This window comes from Ochlerotatus camptorhynchus, unplaced genomic scaffold (genome assembly GCF_037179485.1).
Source record: "Ochlerotatus camptorhynchus isolate MF236.1 unplaced genomic scaffold, CSIRO-AGI_Acam_v1.1 ptg000037l, whole genome shotgun sequence".
In the NCBI taxonomy this organism is placed as follows: Eukaryota; Metazoa; Arthropoda; class Insecta; order Diptera; family Culicidae; genus Ochlerotatus; species Ochlerotatus camptorhynchus.
In genome coordinates this window covers 2034644-2054871 of record NW_027040528.1, presented here as the reverse complement: position 1 = coordinate 2054871, position 20228 = coordinate 2034644, and the positions used below count along the sequence as shown (strand labels likewise).

Genomic DNA, 20228 nt, shown 5'->3' with positions numbered 1-20228 from the left:
AAATCTTTATCTGATTGTTTGCTGTAAAGAAGCTAGTAGGAAGCCGCGCTACTTCGTCGTATCATGGCGCATATTTCCGTTCTATGTGCTAAAACTATAATAGCAAAGCGTTTTCACTCATGTTTTTGCAAAAACATCTTTGCTTACAAGATTAATTACGATTGACACTGAAACATTTGCCATAACCCGTAAAATTAGCGATTTTAGGGGTGTATGAGAGCGGTTCCACGAACAAGTGGGAAATTTTTCCAATTTTTATTTTTTGTATTTTTTGATTTGCATGAAACCTTGCATACAAGTTTTTGGGGAAGAAAAACGCCGTTTTGCATACTTGGTTCGCCATTTTGAATCTAGCCTTACTTATGAGAAGGGCCTATGAAAAATGCACATGATATCTTCAAAAAATTGTATCTCGGAAACGGTTTGTCCGATTGGTTTGGTGTCTTGGGCGAAGTTTTAGACAATTGTTGGTGTTATATGGAGAAAATATGCACGGTAAAAAAAAGTTTGGTATTTGTGTTTTGAACTAAAATATAAATTTTCCCTTTAAAGTGACATGTCAATAATTTTTTTATTATCCTAATGTTATAGCTGACTAAAAATGCTATCTAGTACACAGTAGGTTGTTCTGGAGAAAAATAGGTTACAATGAAAAAAATTGTTTTTAAAAAAAATACAATTTTCAAAAAAGCTATTAAGAAAAGTCAAAAAAGTTTGTCACTCTAATTTTATGAAAGTACATCAAATTTGCAAACAAAAAGTACTTCGGTAACATTTTTCTAAGATGCACCGTTTAGAAGATATTACTGATTTAATATTGTTTTTTTTTATAACTTAATAAGTTTTGGCCCTTTTCGGATGTACTACGTGTTTTTCCAGTTTCAAAAGTATTTTTTTCGGAAAGATTGGAAAATTTTGAGTTAAAATGACACTGACAGCTTAAAGATTCGAGTGAAATTCTCTGCCTTAATAGTATTTTGAAAAACAAGTTACAAAATCCCACTATCAGGAACAATGATTTCTTCAAATGATTTTTGGTGCGTTGTGCTGAAAACGTGCTAACAAGTATTAGATACAGGTAATCAGATACCAGTTAGCTGTACTACGTACAGTTGGTGATTGTAAACATGGTCTTTGTTGGAACTAGTCCACCATGGCCACGCTGGCCATAACGAGGCTAGCTCCGTCGTTGACCGTTCCTTAATAATAAATAAAAAGAACGCAGTAGTCACCTTCCATCAAACTAGAGGGATGCCGACTGATACCTCAATCAACAACCGCCGCACTCTTTATTCATTCCAGGTATATACAATTTACAATCTTCTTCAATAACAATATACCTACGCCAGCAAATCTACCTCGCTCCAACTCTCCAAACTCGTACCTGAAGGTTCGACGATACCTGAGCGTTCAACTCTACCTATCTTCCAACAGTCTTTACCCAGCATTCTATGATTTCTACCCGTGAGCTGTATAATAATGTCTGACTCGGAATTCATCCAGTATCTACTAGGGAAAACCAAACAGTAAATGCAGAAAGGTTGCTAGTAGCATAGTGATTATAGTAATTTCAGCTCATAATCCTGTGTTTTTGAACGAGATCCAGTGTTGTTTGATAACATAATAATTGTAAAGGAAAGTGTAACACGTTTTGGTGCAAAGGTAAGTTTTAAATACACATTTTAATTATATGTTTTGTGATATTTTCGTACAAAACTAACAATTGGAAAATATTTTCTGTTACAGATTACAAAATGAGTAAAATAAGATGTATTCGCCCATTCAAAGACATTCAGTGTTCGAAAGAGCTGCGATATCTCACGGATGGTATCATCCAAAAACTAAAATCAATTGGATTTTCCAAGGTATCCACACTGAACACCAAGGATTTTCGTGTTTGTTCGTCTTGCCGTCTACATATTGATTCAAGAGCTCACCTCACCCAAAACGAGGAACAAAGCGTAGCCGGCGGCTCAAGGATGCCAACTGTTCAGACCATACCTGATGTACTTGATTCGCAAAGCTATGAAAGTTTGGTCACAATACCATCAGAGTCAACGCTAAGCACAATTAAATCAAATGAAGACTTCACGATGCCTGTAGACGTCGAAATATTCAACCGAGGAATAGCAGCTATTCGTGTTTCGCCTATAGATTTAGGTAAGGTTAAAAATGTTCACTATCCTGAAAAAAAGTGCGCTGAAATCGTCGAAGGTGTACGAAGAAATCTTTTTAAATTAGACGCTAAAACAGAAAAAGCAAACGAGTTTGATGAAGTCATAGAAAATATGAAAATTAAATTTTTAAATTCAGCCACAAGGCAAGAAAAACTATCAATTTTATCATTGTTGCCAAAATCATGGTCAGTACAAAAATTGTAGACGAATTTAAAACCAGTAGAAATATGGCATCAGATGCAAGAAAGGAAAGAGATAATGTATTTGATTCATCTCAAGGTTCAAGCTCTGGAAAAGCTTTGAGTAATGAAACAAAAGAACTGGTTTTGAATTTTTTTGAGGACGATGATATAAGCCGTGCAATGCCAGGCCAAAGAGATTTTGTTAGCGTAAAGACAGGAAATAAGAGATTAGCTGTTCAGAAAAGATTGTTAATGATGACATTGAGAGAAGCTTTTAATCGCTTTAATGAAATGTACGTCAATGTAAAAATAGGGTTTTCATCATTTGCAAGCCTCCGGCCAAGGCAATGTAAACTATTGACTATCACACGAACACATAATGTTTGCGTTTGCACTACGCATGAAAATGTCAATTTAATTCTACATAGCTTAAACAAATACAATGTCTTGAATGATCTAAAAACATTAACGAATAGATTACTTTGCGAAAATAAGACAACTCATTGCCATCTACGAAGATGTAAAAACTGCCCAGATACCTCAGTTTTAGAAGACAGTTTATTGAAACAACTGGAAGAAAACTTTGTTGAAAAGCTTTCATTCGAACAATGGGTTACCACTGACAGATGTGATTTAGAAACTATTGTAAAGCAAACCGATGAGTTTGTTTCATTTTTCAGCTCAAAATTAGAAAGTTTGATTCTGCATGATTTTGTAAAAACCGAACAATCCAATTTTTTGAAAACTACACAACAAAACTTGCAAGATGGTGAATTTTTAGCTATTTGTGACTTTTCTGAAAATTACAGCTTCGTTTTGCAGGATGAAGTTCAATCACACCATTGGAACGTGCAACAGGCCACAATCCATCCTTTCGTAATATATTATACTGAAAATATGCAAATTAAACATTTTAGCTTCATTATAATTTCTGAAGAACTAAGACATGATTCAATCGCTGTCAATTTGTTTATTGGTAAAATGATAAACTTTTTACAAATTGATCAAAATAAAAACATAAAAAAAAATGATTTTATGTCAGATGGTGCTGCTTCACAGTATAAAAACCGAAAAAACTTTTCTAGCCTTTGTAAATTTAAGTCAAAGTATGGTATTGACGCTGAATGGCATTTCTTCGCAACATCGCACGGAAAAGGTCCATGCGATGCTATTGGAGGTACGATAAAACGCATGGCTACCAGAGCAAGTTTAGCCAAAGAACGCGAACACCCGATAAAGACTGCAAGAGAGTTGTTTAATTGGGCAAACAAACGAAAAGAAGAAGAACTTACAAAGTTGTCATTTTGTTATTCTACTACAGAAGAATACGAAAATATGTCTTTGCAGCTAAATAATCAATATAATAATGCAAAAACAATTCAAGGAACTCTAAAATTCCACTCATTTCTTCCTCTATCAGAAAATACAATAAAGGCAAAGCTTTATTCAAACTGTCCTGAGTCAGGACTCCTGACAATGATGCCAAAATATTCAATATTGTTAAGAAAGTTGTGTAAACAATAATTTTATAAAAATACAGGAATAAAAATAAACTGATGATATCCACCATATAATGTTATTTTTTATTGCGCACAATCACCATCCCTGAAAAATAAGCTTAATTCGCTCTTTTGAATCTTGCTAATTGAGGAGCTTACATTTGCATTTCTCAAAAAGGTGTATCTCGAAATCGAGTTGTCTCATCGGTTTGATGTCTGTGGCGATGTTCGGCAATAGAGAGAAAATATGCACAGTATAAACACATCCAGTTTAAATGGATTAAACTGTTAGGCGATATGCAAGAGTTGAATGCACATTTTCAGCACAACGCACCAAAAATCACTTGAAGAAATCATTGTTCCTGATAGTGGGATTTTGTAACTTGTTTTTCAAAATACTTTTAAGGCAGAGAATTTCACTCGAATCTTTAAACTGTCAGTGTCATTTTAACTCAAAATTTTCCAATCTTTCCGAAAAAAATACTTTTGAAACTGGAAAAACACGGAGTACATCCGAAAAGGGCCAAAACTTATTAAGTTATCAAAAAAAAAAACAATATTAAATCAGTAATATCTTCTAAACGGTGCATCTTAGAAAAATGTTACCGAAGTACTTTTTGTTTGCAAATTTGATGTACTTTCGTAAAATTAGGGTGACAAACTTTTTTGACTTTTCTTAATAGCTTTTTTGAAAATTGTATTTTTTTTAAAAACAATTTTTTTCATCGTAACCTATTTTTCTCCAAAACAACCTACTGTGTACTAGATAGCATTTTTAGTCAGCTATAACATAAGGATAATAAAAAAATTATTGACATGTCACTTTAAAGGGAAAATTTATATTTTAGTTCAAAACACAAATACCTAACTTTTTTTTTACCGTGCATATTTTTTTACATATAACACCAACAATTGTCTAAAACTTCGCCCAAGACACCAAACCAATCGGACAAACCGTTTCCGAGATACAATTTTTTGAAGATATCATGTGCATTTTTCATAGGCCCTTCTCATAAGTAAGGCTAGATTCAAAATGGCGAACCAAGTATGCAAAACGGCGTTTTTCTTCCCCAAAAACTTGTATGCAAGGTTTCATGCAAATCAAAAAAGATGAAAATTACTCGTTGCTTTAATGATATGGAACCGCTCATGACGAAGAAAAGCTGAGATATGACGGACTAGCGCAGAGCCCTATCAGATGTTTGAAATTTAGAGATCTATAAGCCCCTAAATCTTGAGATTTTTGTTTTTGAATTTGCAATTTTTTTACTTTATTATTGAGATTTTTAGCCAACGGGCTAGTTAATCTCAAGGTAAAATTGCGAAGAGTGATATGAATGAAGACTCTTTAAACAAACCTTTGCTTCTAACAATTTTACGGAATTCCAGTTTGTTTAAATTTTCCGCAAATTGTCAACGATTAAGGATCTTATTTACCGGAATTTTGATTACAACATGATTTCAAAATCATATGATTAAAAATTTTATAAGCAACGCTGGTTTAATAACTCTTATTATTAAAATTACTAACGGCTGAAGTTCATAGAAACTCCTTAAAGTTCGTAGAACTTCCCTCAAGCGTTAAGGTCTTTCCTGAAGGGTTCATTGAAGTTTGTATTTCCTGAATTTCATGGGACTTCCCCGAAGTTCGAAGGACTTTTTTTTTAAGATCTTAGGACTTCCCTTAAGTTCGGAGTTTTTTTGAAATTCATAGGAATTTCTTAAATATCGTAGAAGTACCACGAAGTTCGTAAGACTTCCTTCAAGTTCGAAGAACTTTCTCGAAGATCTGGGGACTTCCCTGAAGTTTGAAGGACTTAACTGAATATATGAGGACCCTAAATTTAGAAGAGCTTCCCTGAAGTTCATAAGGCTTTAAATATCGAAGGGTTTTCCAAAAGTTTGTGGGTCTTTCCTTAATTTCTTGGAAATTCCCTGAAGTTTGGAGAGCTCCCATGAATTTCGTAGGACTACCTGTAGTTCAATCGACTTCTCGGAAGTTCTAGGAACTTTTTTGAGCTTGGAGAACTATGTTAAGTTCAGAGGACTTCCCAAGAGTATTGAAGACTTCTCTGAAGCTCGGAAAAAATCCGTAAGTGTCATAGGATTATCCTTAAGCTTTAAGCAATGCCTAAATATCGTAGAAGTTACATTAAATCTATAGAAAATTCTGTAAAATTCGTAGATATTCCCCAAAGATTAAAGGACTTCCCTGAAGTTCGTAAGACTCCTCTGAAGGTTCGGAGAGATTTCCTGACCGTCTTAGGTCATCACAGTAGTTCACAGGATTTTCCTGAAACTTGTAAGACTTTCCCGAATATTTTGTAGAACTTGCATGAAGTTCGAAGGCCTTATCTGAAGTTTTTAGAAACAGAACTTTTTTATTGAACATGTACAGGTACTTCAAAGTGGCTACGCGTCGGCACTGGTTAAGTCTGCTATCCATTAAGCACAAATCTGCATTGCATATTGATTCGAGAAAAAGATTAAATTCAAAATAAATACAAAATATATTTACTAAATTCTCAGGGTAAATTTTGTTCATAAATGTTTAGTTATGTGAAAGATTTAGCTTGAACAAAATAGTTAGTTTTGACCTGTTTATAAAAAGAAACTATGACATACATAAAGTTTAAAACCTATTTAAATTATACAAACAAGATTATTTTCCTGGTGGACTTATGAAATTCCTGGTTTTTTCTGGTGAAAATAAATTCCCGACTTTTTCCCGGTTTTCCTGGTTCACTTGCCACCCTGTAGGTGTGAAAATGATAATTGATAGGGATAATGTTGATGCCTGATCTGACAAATACAAAATATCATTATTGATTCCAAAATTTCGAAAAACATTTTTTATAGCGAAGTGAATAGAAGTAACCCTGGTGACAGCAGTTGTTTTCTCATTCTCGCATGACAGCTCTTTTCGTGACTCCCCAAGGTAGCCCAGAACACATTTTCAGTTTTTAATTAAATTGTTTGTATTGTTTCGATATAACGCAATGAAATCAAAAAATAAGCTACGTTATTTCGAAGTATGACTGTACTGTACAATACAGCAATTACTAATCATAAAAATTCGGAAATATGCATAGTAATATATTAATAACATAATAATATTATAGTAAACACAAAATAATACTATAGAAAAATACCTATTCATTGGGTCCTTGAGATTACCTTACGCTTCAATATAGATTGAAGATTTCCGCTTAACTTTCCGATTCGATTGAAAGCCTTCTGCCAAGGACTCGATTATTAGGGTTTTCAAATCAAGAGTAAATTTGACAATAATGCGGAAATGGTCACGGTTGAAAGGGTAGGATTTTCCACTACAACAATAATTAGTTAATTTCAAATAACTTCCATGTAATTTCCTGTTCTTGCAAGTACTCCACCGACTGACACACTTTATGCTGATTTACCAAACCAATTCCGGGTGATTCATTGCCACTATCGACGATAGCAACAGCACGCTCCACTAGGTTCTATATTCTTGACTCATCACTCACAGCCCAATATCACCATGCATGCGCCGTATTTGTCACCAACCAATTCCTGAGCCACTGCAATAGTTGTGCAATGGGAAACCACGGCCAAATATTATTAGGATTTCCAAATTTCTGCACAGCACAAATCGAACCGAATTGCACAAAACACAAAATCCAATTTACATAGGAATTTCTACTCCGCCGTCGTCGCCACTTGTTTTACGAACAAAAAGTATCGCACTCTGCTCGAGATAGGATCGAACCCACAGTCGCCACCGCACCGCACACACAGCCACATGTACATCTAACTGCGATGTGCACACGGACACACGGGTCGTCGGTGGTGTTATGCCATCATTGCCATCAGCTGCTGCGCTCGGCCACGAGAAATAATTTTGAGCTGCTGCTTCTTGATCGGTGGTGGCCGTTTCTCTTTTTTTTCGTTTCGTTTCTTCCGTTTTGGCTTGTTTTGCTGCTTGTTGTTGCAGTTGTTGTTGATTGGTGGTAGGAAAATAGAAAATCTCTTCACCGTCGTCGTCGTAACACTCTGGGACTGGTTTGCCGTGGTTTTCAGTGTCGTCGTAATCTCTTGGCGTTTGAAGAAAAAAAAAACGACGTTCAACTCGAAACCTTCCACAATATGTATCTTTGTTTGAATGGGAAAATGCAATGGATTTGCTCTCAAGCGATGATTACTATAATTGGCAGCGGAGGAGTAGGATCTCTCCCACTCTCTAGCCCTTTGCCCGTTTCGACGGGGCCAATTAGAGCTTTCAACAGACATCTCTCTAGCTTCGAATAGAATTCGTGTGGAAATTTTCCCTGGGAATCACACCTTTTCTCATCAATTTTACACACAACATTCAAATTGGTAATAATGCCATTCTTAAATCATTGATCTGCACTCCTTCCTCCGCGAGCAAAGGGTGAAAAAGAAGGTCACGTACCAAGTTGCAAACTCCTTCAAACGGAACCAAATTTATTACCTATAATGCACACAAAACTGCCACTCTCTATTATAGCAAGTAAGTAAGCTGATAGGGAACCGACTCTGAACCGAGGAATTTTCTTCTGATTCAACACACCGTCAAATAGCGAAAAACGCGAAAACGATACACAACTCGAAAGCGCTCGAAGATGACTGATTTTTTTTTATTTCACGCGAATCAATCGCTTTACTGCCGTATAGCTACCGTTGGTACAACTACTATACGCTGCCTGGTTGCTATTTATTACTACTATTAATACCGCACGGTGGATTTAACAGCCACACCAATACACCGACGGCACGCGACACTGCCCTCGCCATATTTACTACAAACACCCAGTCAGTTTGTTGTAGCCAGTGTTGCTATTTTCCCATCTCTCTCAACCTGACGAACACTGCAAAGTAGTTCTCACACTCGCTGATCGTTTTGCACTATGAATGTGTGAGTGAAACGGCGCACAGTACGGCATAAAAGTGGCACGTATGCATTGCGCACACAAACACATACACCCACGGGAGTAGAGATGGTACACGGGCGATCGAATTCCGTGTTGTGTTGGGTGTTGAGAGTATTATTTTTTAATCTGCTGCTGCAAGAAAGGGAACGTAAACAAAGACACAAGTTGGTAGCAGGGGTGAAAAAAAAAATCGAAGCAAGCGATGCCAACCGATTGCACTTTAACCCTCTACCGCACAATTTTTATCAAGGCAATATGAAAAAAAATATGGATTTTTGTTTTATCTAGATCAACTTAGCCTATCTAGAACATTTTTTGTAAAAAAAATGTTTTCATTTTATTCAATGTTCTCATAAACGATTGCACCATTTCAACCAAACTTTGCCAGCTGAAACTAGAACTTATGAGCAAATTTTGGTCAACATTTCAAAAATATCCGTTCAGTTTTAGGTGATTCTTTGTAGAGTCAACAAATAGGCACTTCCACTAAAAAATTTTCAATTACACAAATCTCGGAAATCAGTGCCCAATTTCATTTAAAATTGGTACTTTATGTATGCTGCAGTGCAGCAAACGTGGAGTAACAATTTGAATATTGCACATGTCGTAGAAGCTTATATTTGTGCACTTAATGTTTCGATGTGGTTCCGAGAATAAGAATGCCACAGCGAATCATAGCTAATCTTCTTCTGAGCCAAACAAAAACTAACGTTGTTTGTACCTTGGGGACAATTTGACCCCAAATTCAAATTGTAGTATCTCAGCGAAGGTTCAACGGATTTTTAAAATGAGCATGATTGACAGCCCAAACTGATTTTTCTAGAACAAATTTGATCTCATCACATTCATTTTCATTGTTTGAGCATTGTATCGGTAAAAAACGAATTTTAGGTTTTCTCCCGTACAACAATTCAACAATAAATTTTAATGTACTCGAAATTATACGAAATTACACGTTGTTTTATTATAATTATTTTTTTCGGGTAGGAGCTTTCATACTATTTAAAAGTTTACTTTTAATATTCAATTTGTATTCATGATGTAAATAGGACTTGAATAGGATTCGAATTTTCCACTGAATTTGGTAGTGATGATTTTCTTATGGTGACCAAACTGCCCCACTTTTACATATGTTTAGAAGTAAGCATAAATAAAATTATGAGATGAATTCACACATAATTAAGAGATTACATTCAAGGGATCCAGTGTGATCTCGATGTTGGCTGCCAACACTACAATTCTCTTTATCGATCGCTTTTCTGCCCAGAAATTCACCGCACAAACATCCAGAACATTTCCTTGGAACTCTTATCAGCATTCACTAGGTACTCTATTGGGGTGGACTCAAAAAAATCAATGATAACGCTCTTCAAAATTTTCTTGGAAACCTCCCATGAATCATACTAACATTATCAGCGGTATAACATTGAAATAACCTTGAAACTCTCCCAAGTATTCTACGGAAATTCTACTCAAAATGTCATTGCAACTCTCCGCGGGATTCAATTCACATGATTTTTTTAACGGGATTGACCAAATACCTATAGATCTCTTCACCGCCCATTAAAATTTGCGGGCGGAGGAAGGTGTTCATTAATTCAGATTTATAAAGCTGAGTCTTTACAGAAGTTCCATTTCCAAGCGTTGACAGACGAGTGGTCCAGTAACAGGACCCGTAATCTCAACGTCCATGGTTCGGTTCCAGTCTGCTCCAGTTTATTATTTTTTGTCGACATTATTTTTCATAAGGCAAATCTTTGAAATTCACACCGATTCCTTTAGGGATTCTTACGTTCTTTTGCCTCAGTGCACAGTGTTGCTTTTTGCCGTTTTCGTGTGCTTTTTTAATAACTTCTCAAACATTGATTCTAGGGATATAGTTTGTTTAAAGATGTTTTTGCATATGTTAATCCGCTTCTTTTGATGTAGACGGTTTGGTGGTGATTAATCTACCTAAAAGTGAGATCAAAAAAATAATTTTTTATCTGATTCTGATAGAGATATAACGTCTTGAATAAAGTTTTAGCAAATGTTATTTTTAGCAACTTTGCTGAATACCCAAAATTTCTAGCTCTTATAAATTGCGAGATATGTATCATTCTTCGTGAAAGGCCCCCTTTAAATCATGTTTTTTAGTACAACTGATTTTCTAGGCATCCTACAATTTTGGTTTATTCTACAACTATATTTTGCATGTTTAAACACATGCTTTTGATGAACATTGTAACTAATTATCTCTTGAAACAAAAAAGTAGAAGGGTCTGTGCCTAGGGACACGAACGGAAGCTTGACGTAGGACCGCTAGTGGACGGAACGAATGTGAACATTTAGTTCTTTTAATTGATCATCAATTATCTTAACTCTTTCCGTTTTTTATTTGTAAGCGTATCAAATTTGTAGTATTTATTTCAAAGAGAAAGTTGAAGAAGAGAATCCAAGGGACTGTCAACTTGAGTATTTTCAATTCATCTACCCGATTAAAAGGTGTATTTTTAAATTTTTGTTATTTATGAATTTTTAACTTTTGTGCATTTTGGTATTAAAGTGTATTCAATTCACCCCTCACAGGATTTCCTTCCGAATTATATGAATGAGGCGGGGCGGAAAGTATTGTTTGTGCAGAATATGTAAAAAAAGGAGGGACTTTGAGAAATTGAACTCGTGAGAGCTAATTTTCCCACAAATTTGCGAATTATTCCCACTTCTCTCAAATTCTATATGGATTTTTAACACTTCCTACCAGCGTGTTCTGGTAATGGGCGGACGATGATTAATTTCACCAATACATTCGGGCCTGTGTTCATTTTAGCAGATTGGTAGATAAATTTCCAATCGTTTGGCTTGCTTAGAATTAAAATCTATCTGCTATTGGTCGAAACCTGACCTCTTTTCGTAATGCTGTGCATTTGGGTTTTTTGAAATTGCGTGGATTCTATAGATCCTGTGGAGATCTATCTAGCCCTGATGTATGTGTTGGTAGAGGGAAAATGTAAACTTTGCGGGAGACGATGTCTTAACACTCGACAGCAATATTGTGAAATATGAAGTAAAACAAATCCTAGCTAGTTCTGCATGATGATTTTGTTTGATTTTATTTATTTGTAAAGTCGCCGGGAAATACCAGCTGGCTATTTGTTTTTTTATGATAACACCTTACTTGAAAACAGGCAAAAACTCACAAACAGGCTGCTTTTTCGTGGTATACAGTGTGATAATTCAATAATCAATAAATTATCTCAACATTTAGTGGCAAGCCATTCATTAATTTTGGTAACATACAAAAAAAATTTAAAATCCACATAAATTTTCATATGTAAGCGCCGATTGTAACAATCTTTTCGACGTCACTGCAAGGGTGATTGATTAAACGAAAGAAACGAATCGTGTGGAATGAAAGCTGAGGAAAAACTAATTGCACCAATATATTCAGGCCTACAATTTCACACCTTCTATAGACAGGTTGAGCCTTGATAGCTAGCTGTTTGTGGGAACTGATGACCTTGACCAATGTCCAAATAATTCTCTTTAACAAATTTTTGGTGACCCTGAAAACGACCATTTTGTAGTGATGGTTGAGTAATTCTGAATTCTGAGCTGTGTGTTCAACACGGATGAGGCTGTCGAGCTGTATGTCGTTTGGAGCGAGGGTGACACGCATGGCATAGATGACCGACCCGCAGCGACTCACGAAGAGCTACTGATTCCGATCCATAGCATAGCGGTGCAGATTCTTCCTCCTTTGATGGTTGCTTATGTGGGCTCTGCAGTTCGCTGCTTGCAGGCAGCCTTTCGTTGTTACTGGAGAACAGTTTTCAACGCCACACGCCGAAAGCACTGCTACTGCTGCTACTAATTTCGACGACAGAACACCACAACACAGTGGTGTGGTCGTTGGGAGCGTTTGGTTCTGAGTATGGCGATGAGTGTGCAAAATATTACGCAATTCCATCCTCCCTATTCGCATGCGCCCGAGGATCGGAAGCGAATGCCTCTTCGACTTGTTTCGTCTACTTACTATTCTCTGACGACTGTGCTGGGGCAGCAGCATATGCATGTAGGTAATTGGTGGATTTGTTAGTTAATTCGACGCTTTTGGACAATGCTGAACATTTACCAGTTTTTCAATAGTTTCTTGTTAAAAATCAACATTCGGAAGCATTTTTATCGATGCGTAGCCATATTTCTGATCGATTGGTGATAACATTATTAAAATTGTACCAGGGGCAGCTGAGTTATTAACGTTCAAAATCTTTCTTAATTTGTTACATGTTCCATTTTCGGTTTTCACAAAGTGTACCCCCATATAGAAATCAAAGACGTAGTCCTACGTCAAAAGTTATTCTTAAATAATCGATATTTTTAGGGGTATTTGCTTCTCAAATAACTATTTCCGGCGCAAATTGGCGCAAAATTATAGGAAGGATTCTGAATCTATACTTATTGTTATAAAAACATGTGGCAGCACGCGATCTTTTAGGTGGTTTTAATAACTAAAAAACTCCTGCAAATGTCTAATTTTTGAATACATATTTAAATTTTAAGAGATAGCATGTTATAATGTTCAGTAAAAATATGTATTTTTGTACGGTAAACGGTAAACAGTAGGTAAACAGTAGAATATGTTAAATATATTGAAAATCTATGAAAAAAGTTACACTTAAAACAATTATTTGAAGGAGTATACTCTCTGATTTTTTCCAAGAATCGCTGATTCTGGTTGCTCGCAAAGGTGTTGTTTGAGTAGCTTCTTTAATAAGCAAGCATGCTGATTGACTCGTAAGAAAAAAAATAAAAAGTATATAGATTTCAGTGATAAATGTGGATGCTCTTTTCAAAAAATATCAAATTTTGTTTTTAATTATATTGTTTAGAAATATCAAAATATGAATTCAACTGAAATTAAAAAAATAGTATATCAAAATATGTTAAAAACTAGATTTCAAAAACATAATTTGATATCATTTTGAAATTATTTTGATATCCGACTTTGCTCGATATCGCACCAAAGGGCCTGGGTTCAACCCTAGACGGAACCGTCGGGATTTTATGAGACAAAAAATCTGACACGGGATTTTATGAGATAAAAAATCTAAAAATTCAAAATTGAGAGAGAAAATTCTCTCTCACGCGCTCAATCTTGACATAGCTGAGCTTAACATGCCATGCATTTTGAAGACACTCGATTTGTGATTTCCCTTTCACAGATTACAAAATAAAGTACCTGTCACTACAAACCATATATGCATTTAGTTCAACATTTGAAGTCCCTCCTTTTTTACATATTCTGCGCAAAAGATACTTTATGCCCCGCCCCATTCATAAAAAACGAACATGTCGGAGCTGTCGTCACTGAAAATTCCCCATTTAAGACAAGGCTAATCAAATACCCTAATAATATGTGAATTTTCGGAATGAGGATGACGCATAGAGATCGAAAATCGATGTTTGCCGCCATTATGAAATCCAAGATGGTGGCCATCGATTTAAGAAAAACTGTCGAAAATTGATGTCCGCCACCAATTGGAAATCCAAGATTACCCTGCAATGTGGGTATTTTCGAAACAGGGATAGCATGCAGATGTAGAAAATTAATATCTGCTGCTATTTGGGAATCCAAGATGGCAGCTATTGATTTTAGAAACAACTTTTCCCTACAATGTGGGCATTTTAGAAAACGGGATGACGTGTAGATGTCAAAAATTGATGTCGGCCGCCATGTTGAATAGTTTATTTGTCAGTTCTATCTAAATCCAAAGGCCGCCAAATTGGATTCCAAAATGGCGGTTGACATCGATTTTCGACATCTATACATTATTCCAGTTCCAGAAATACCCATATTACAGGGTATTTGACAGTTTTTTTTCCGAAACCAACGGCCGAGATGACGGATTTCAAAATGGCGACCTACATTGATTTTCAAAATATATGTGTCATCCCGATTCCAAAAATATCCGTATTTTAGGGTATTTGACCTCTAGAACAACTTTTCCGAAGACAGCAAGTTCCTAGATTTTGATATACATTACAAAGTGATTGTTATCATATCAGTAGATTATCGTTTTTGTTGCTGATCATGATGTGTAACACAAATGATAATCCATGATCTTACTCTACCCTGATCATGATTCCGTTAACTAGTATTTTTATCGTCGGTAAGCATCGGAAGGAGTTAAGTATTTATTTCACATATAACGGCTACCACATAAGAAAGAGAGATCCGTCCTACTCTGCCTATCATCCCATATTAGTCCCATATGGGAAAAGCAGGCATTGAGAAAATGGCAGTTGAATTTATGAAGTGCAATTCCCATGTGAATATTTTAAAAATCATAGTAAATTAATTGATAATGTTTTTCAAGTTGAAATCAGATTCAATGAAGCTTGCATGTTTTGTTATATCAGCGAAAAATATGGCGATCCAAATAGCAGATCTATAACTTGACCTCTGGACGATCTAATTTCAAGGATAGGATTGATATGCGATCAGACCGTAAAATCATTGACTGCTTAGGCTGAGTATGAAAGCACTGCACTATTCAATTCGTGGGCAATACCAGGCGGGATTCATGGGTGCCCGCGCTACAACGGACCAAATTTTCGCGATTCGGCAGGTTCTGCAGAAATGCCGCGAATACGACGTGCCCACACATCATTTGTTCATCGATTTCAAATCCGCATACGACACAATCGATCGAGATCAGCTATGGCAGATTATGCACGAGTACGGATTTCCGGATAAACTGACGCGATTGGTCAAGGCGACAATGGATCGAGTGATGTGCGTTGTTCGAGTATCGGGGACACTCTCGAGTCCCTTTGAAACTCGAAGGGGGCTACGGCAAGGTGATGGACTTTCGTGTCTGCTATTCAACATCGCGTTAGAAGTTCAGGAAGTCCATCCAGCTTCTTGGCTTCGCCGATGACATTGACATCATGGCACGGAACTTTGAGACGATGGCGGAAACGTACATCAGACTGAAGGCTGAAGCTAGGCGGATTGGACTTGCCATCAAGGCATGAAAGACAAAATACCTGAAAGAAAGAGGTTCTAGGGAAGACAATGTTAGCCTCCCACCCCGAGTTCAGATTGACGGTGACGAAATCGAGGTGGTCGAGGAGTTCGTGTATTTGAGCTCACTGGTGACCGCCGAAAATGATACCAGCAGGGAAATTCAAAGACGCATTATGGCAGGGAATCGAGCCTACTTTGGACTTCGGAGGACGCCGCACGAAGTTGACTGTCTACAAGACGCTGATTAGACCGGTGGTGCTCTACGACCATGAGACCTGGACTATGCTCGTGGAGGACCAACGCACCCTTGGTGTTTTCGAACGGAAGGTGTTGCGTACCATCTACGGTGGAGTGCAGATGGATGACGGAACGTGGAGGAGGCGAATGAACCACGAATTGCACCAGCTGCTGGGAGAACCATCCATCGTCCACATTGCAAAAATTGGGCGACTACGGTGGGCTGGGCACGTCGTAAGAATGCCGCACGACGACCCAGTGAAAATGGTTCTAGAAAGCGACCCAACAGGAACAAGAAGAAGAGGCGCGCAGCGGGCAAGGTGGATCGACCAAGTACGAGGCGACTTGCGGACCCTTCGCAGACTACGAGGCTGGCGAAGTGTGGCCATGGATCGAGTAGAGTGGAGACGACTTCTTCGGACAGCAGAAGACAACAAGGCCTTAGTCTGATTGGTAAGGTAAGTTGATAGTGGATAACGTTGTCATCTTAAAATTGCCGAAAATCCATATGGGACTGCTATGCGATTATAGGCAGTACAATACGTCGGTTAATTCAAACTAATGCTTCGGTTTTTACCTATGCTTCCAAAAATTTATTGAAGCTCTCCTAAAAATAGCATTGGAATACTCCTTTGAATTTCCATGGGATTCTTTTCAGAATTGTCATGATATTACTCTCAGAATTTCGTATGAATTATTATTAAAATTTCCTTTGAACCACATTGAAGCAATCGTCAGATTTCAGTTGAAATTTTCCTCCCTTGAAATTATCCTTAGCGATACACAGAAATTCTTACATCGCCAAAATCATGCTTGGCATGCACAGTTGTACACACCAACTGCTCATTTGTTAATAACTTTTCACTCAGTTGTTGAAATTTGTTTTTCTTTAAAGTAATAGATAGATTAGGATCATAGCTTACTATAAATATGCAAAGAGTAGGTAAATCTTAACATTTGAACCAACACCAATGAATTTTTAGACTTAAAGTCCGAAATGTGCAGCGAGCATTTCTCACTTGATTTTTACAACGCAAAAACAAATAAAGTTTATTACTAGAATTAAAATCTACTTTTTCTTACGTACCTATAGCAAGCTTAAACTTTATTCTACCTACTGCTTCAAACAGAACTATGTTTTGTCAACTGTATATAAAAACGCCAACATGGATTTCAAATATGTAGCTAGAATCGCCTCAAAACGCCAAAACGGTCTTGAAAAGCCAGACAACCATTAGAAGAGTTAAAAAGCCGAAAACACCATAATGACCGTCGACATGGCCGTAAAATGCAAAAACTACCCCAAACTGCTCATTGTAGACATTGAGAAAATCTGAACTTATGGCAAAAGTTGATTGATTTGGTTTGATTTCTTTATTATAGAGACTTTCAGCCATTGGCTAGTTCGTCTCTGCGGCAAAAGTTAACAATGCCTCACGGTATTAAAAATGAAAACAAAAATAGCTTCAAACGTCAAACTGATCTTAAAACGAAAAAAAAAATCACTTACGAACTAAGTACAACTTTGAACAAGGCAACAATTAAGAAAGCAGCATTTACCATAAATAATACACTTTTCTCTTATTCCCTGATATTGGTCCACAATGTATTGGAATTTTAAACATATACATAATTAAACGATCACTAATATCACTTTGAAGACATCAAGACATCTTCACAAGAAATCCTCTTCAAAGCAATGATTTTCAGTGCATATCAATAGTGTACCAATGGTGGCAATTGAGTTGTTTAGGCGTATTGAGGAAAATACACATTCGTAATATGCATTCAAAATGGAACGAGAATCCAAAATTTCATCAGTTTTGGTGCACTGGAACAATTTTAAATAAGTGCGATTACATTAGCAAAAATCCCATCTTTGCGGCTCTCGATGAGACTTTGTATCGGAGCGAGCAGTCAACTAATACGATTTAGAGTAAAAATTAAAAATTTAAATCTTGATTCAAAAACCGGGAAGAATGGCTATAGGATCGATATAAAAAAATATCGATGTACTCAAAAAACGAAGTTCTCTCAGATGATGATCAAAAAACGATAGGTTTTCCGAAATTAAACAACCCAATTTGCTTCAAAATAAACATCAACCTTGCGATAAGTGGTAATCGAAGTCAGATGGCAACACCGACCCACCGAAAGAGTTTTGATTACATCGATGGGTTGCTTGTGGTTGTGCAATAAGTCCCTTGCATTGCAGGTTCCCACTTAGTAGTGGAATAAGATTTCACCACTACTACGACCCTCCAGTACGGAACAAAATCGAAACTTTTCGAATAATGGAAAATAATCGGAAAAGTGGGTGACAGAACCATTGCGGAGAAAAATCAATTTTGTTTTGATTTCATGATAACAACTCAACTGAGCTTGTATCGTTTTTCTACGAACCTATGGAACATTTACCTTGATCCAATCAGATCGATCGTCATTCCCAAACTGATAAATAAAATCAAAACTGTGTTTACTTACGTATCCTGTTGGTAATCGGGAAAGGGCATCGGTAATTCAATTTCCCATACGGGGGAGCAATAAGGAACCGAACTGAAAGTCTCCAGATCGTCATAAACAATCCATCACCCAAAACCCTCTCCGTTTTTTTTTCTCTTCCCATTATTATCCGCTCCTGGTCGTTGTGTCCGTTTCATCCACGGTATGAAATTCCTGCTAACACTGCTGACTGGCTGGTTGACTGACTGACTGACTACATAGCTGGGCTACTGCTGCATCTATGGATGAAAACTCTCCCACCTCCACCGCCGCAGCTCCGAACCTACTCCACCGTAAGTAAAGTGAGTGAAGGGAAGCAGCGAGAAAAAAAGAAATCTCCCCCTTTTTCGCGAAAGGGTCACCAACAATTTTCGGAAGAATTACACACTTTTCCAACCACTTTCGGCATCAATTCCACTTTTCCTCAATGCACGACACGCTGATGTACACTTTGAACACTATTTTAGTTACCTGATACGCAAATTAGCAAGCGAAATCAAAGATTTCCAGCCAGGAAAATCGAACCAACTTCGAATCGAATCGCTAGGAAAAAATACAGTGACGATCGACGGGGAAGCGAGACGGCACCATAGGGCACGGGCACTGGTGCAAGCGAGATGCATTGAGATTTTGGGTCTACGTAGCGGAAGCAAATTCAACACCCAAAACCACAAAATGGCGGCTCGGGAGCGAATGGTTTCTCCGTTGACAGCTGTCAAAAGTGGGCCACTATCGCGAATGTCAGCTGTTGGGTAGCGTTATACAATTTGACAGTAGCGTTAGATTTAACTGCATCAGTTACAATGATACTTTGGAGAAGGTGGTATAGACCTAAGAGTAAAAGGAGACAACGGAGACAACTGGCTGTAGGCGTGAGAGAAATATATAAATAAATATATATGAATATATTGCGGATTTCGAGGTTTTTTAGTAAAGCATTGGATTGCTGGTCATAATCGTTTGACTGATAATGAAAACTTAAATTGGGTGTGTAGATTAACATTCAAAGTGTTTGCGTTTGCGAGAGCATTTCCAGTCGATGGTGTGTTATAATGCAGTTCTTCTTTACCCAACTATTGTGTTGCGTGGGGCTTTAGGTAGTGATGAAAACGTCGCTAGAACTATTCCACAGCCGCAGTCAGTTTATGAGCAACAAGAGGGACGCACATTTTTGCCTGTGGACTTGGAGACATACTTCAAGTCCCCGCGTACATCGTACGGGCTAGGCAAAAATGTGCGTCTATCTTGTAAACTGTCGCTTTAATGGCCCTTCGCTCATTTTCAACTTCTATTCAATTTTCATACTGCCGTACTCTAACGGAACTATCCACCTACCCTCTTCTAAAGATCATTCTCTAGCTAATAAATCATCACACTAAAAGCTTCATGTTAGCATTTCCAACCAACTCTGTGTAGATTAAATTTTATGCATTTTATGGTTTTTCAAAATTTATAGGGTAAACGCTCCTATACACAGCAAAAAAAAATGTAATATCGATCAATGTAATTCAAGCTGATGTATGAAATAATGATATAATAGCAAAAAGGACATACAATATTACATCAATGGATGTCATTTTGTTCGCAAAATCGATGTACATCGTACAACGTTATATTACACAACCGATGGATTGACCTGGTTGCAGCAGTTTGGATGTAATAATATTCAACAACTTTTTTTTCTG

At 37.0% G+C, this 20228-nt stretch overlaps 1 protein-coding gene across 6 annotated transcripts in view; it reads right to left on the bottom strand.

Annotated features, from left to right (window-relative positions):
* Positions 1 to 19105, bottom strand: part of Cnot4 (CCR4-NOT transcription complex subunit 4) — a 117858-nt gene extending 98753 nt beyond the window's left edge. For 2 of the 6 annotated variants that reach the window (XM_065233925.1, XM_065233943.1), the window contains exon 1: positions 19015 to 19105. The gene's annotated coding sequence lies outside the window, so the exon portion shown is untranslated. Of the gene's footprint in view, positions 1 to 8332; positions 8440 to 19014 lie in introns of those variants that run through there. The other 4 variants (XM_065233952.1, XM_065233961.1, XM_065233969.1 and 1 more) reach the window with 3 other exon arrangements.
* Positions 19106 to 20228: the final 1123 nt, after the last annotated feature.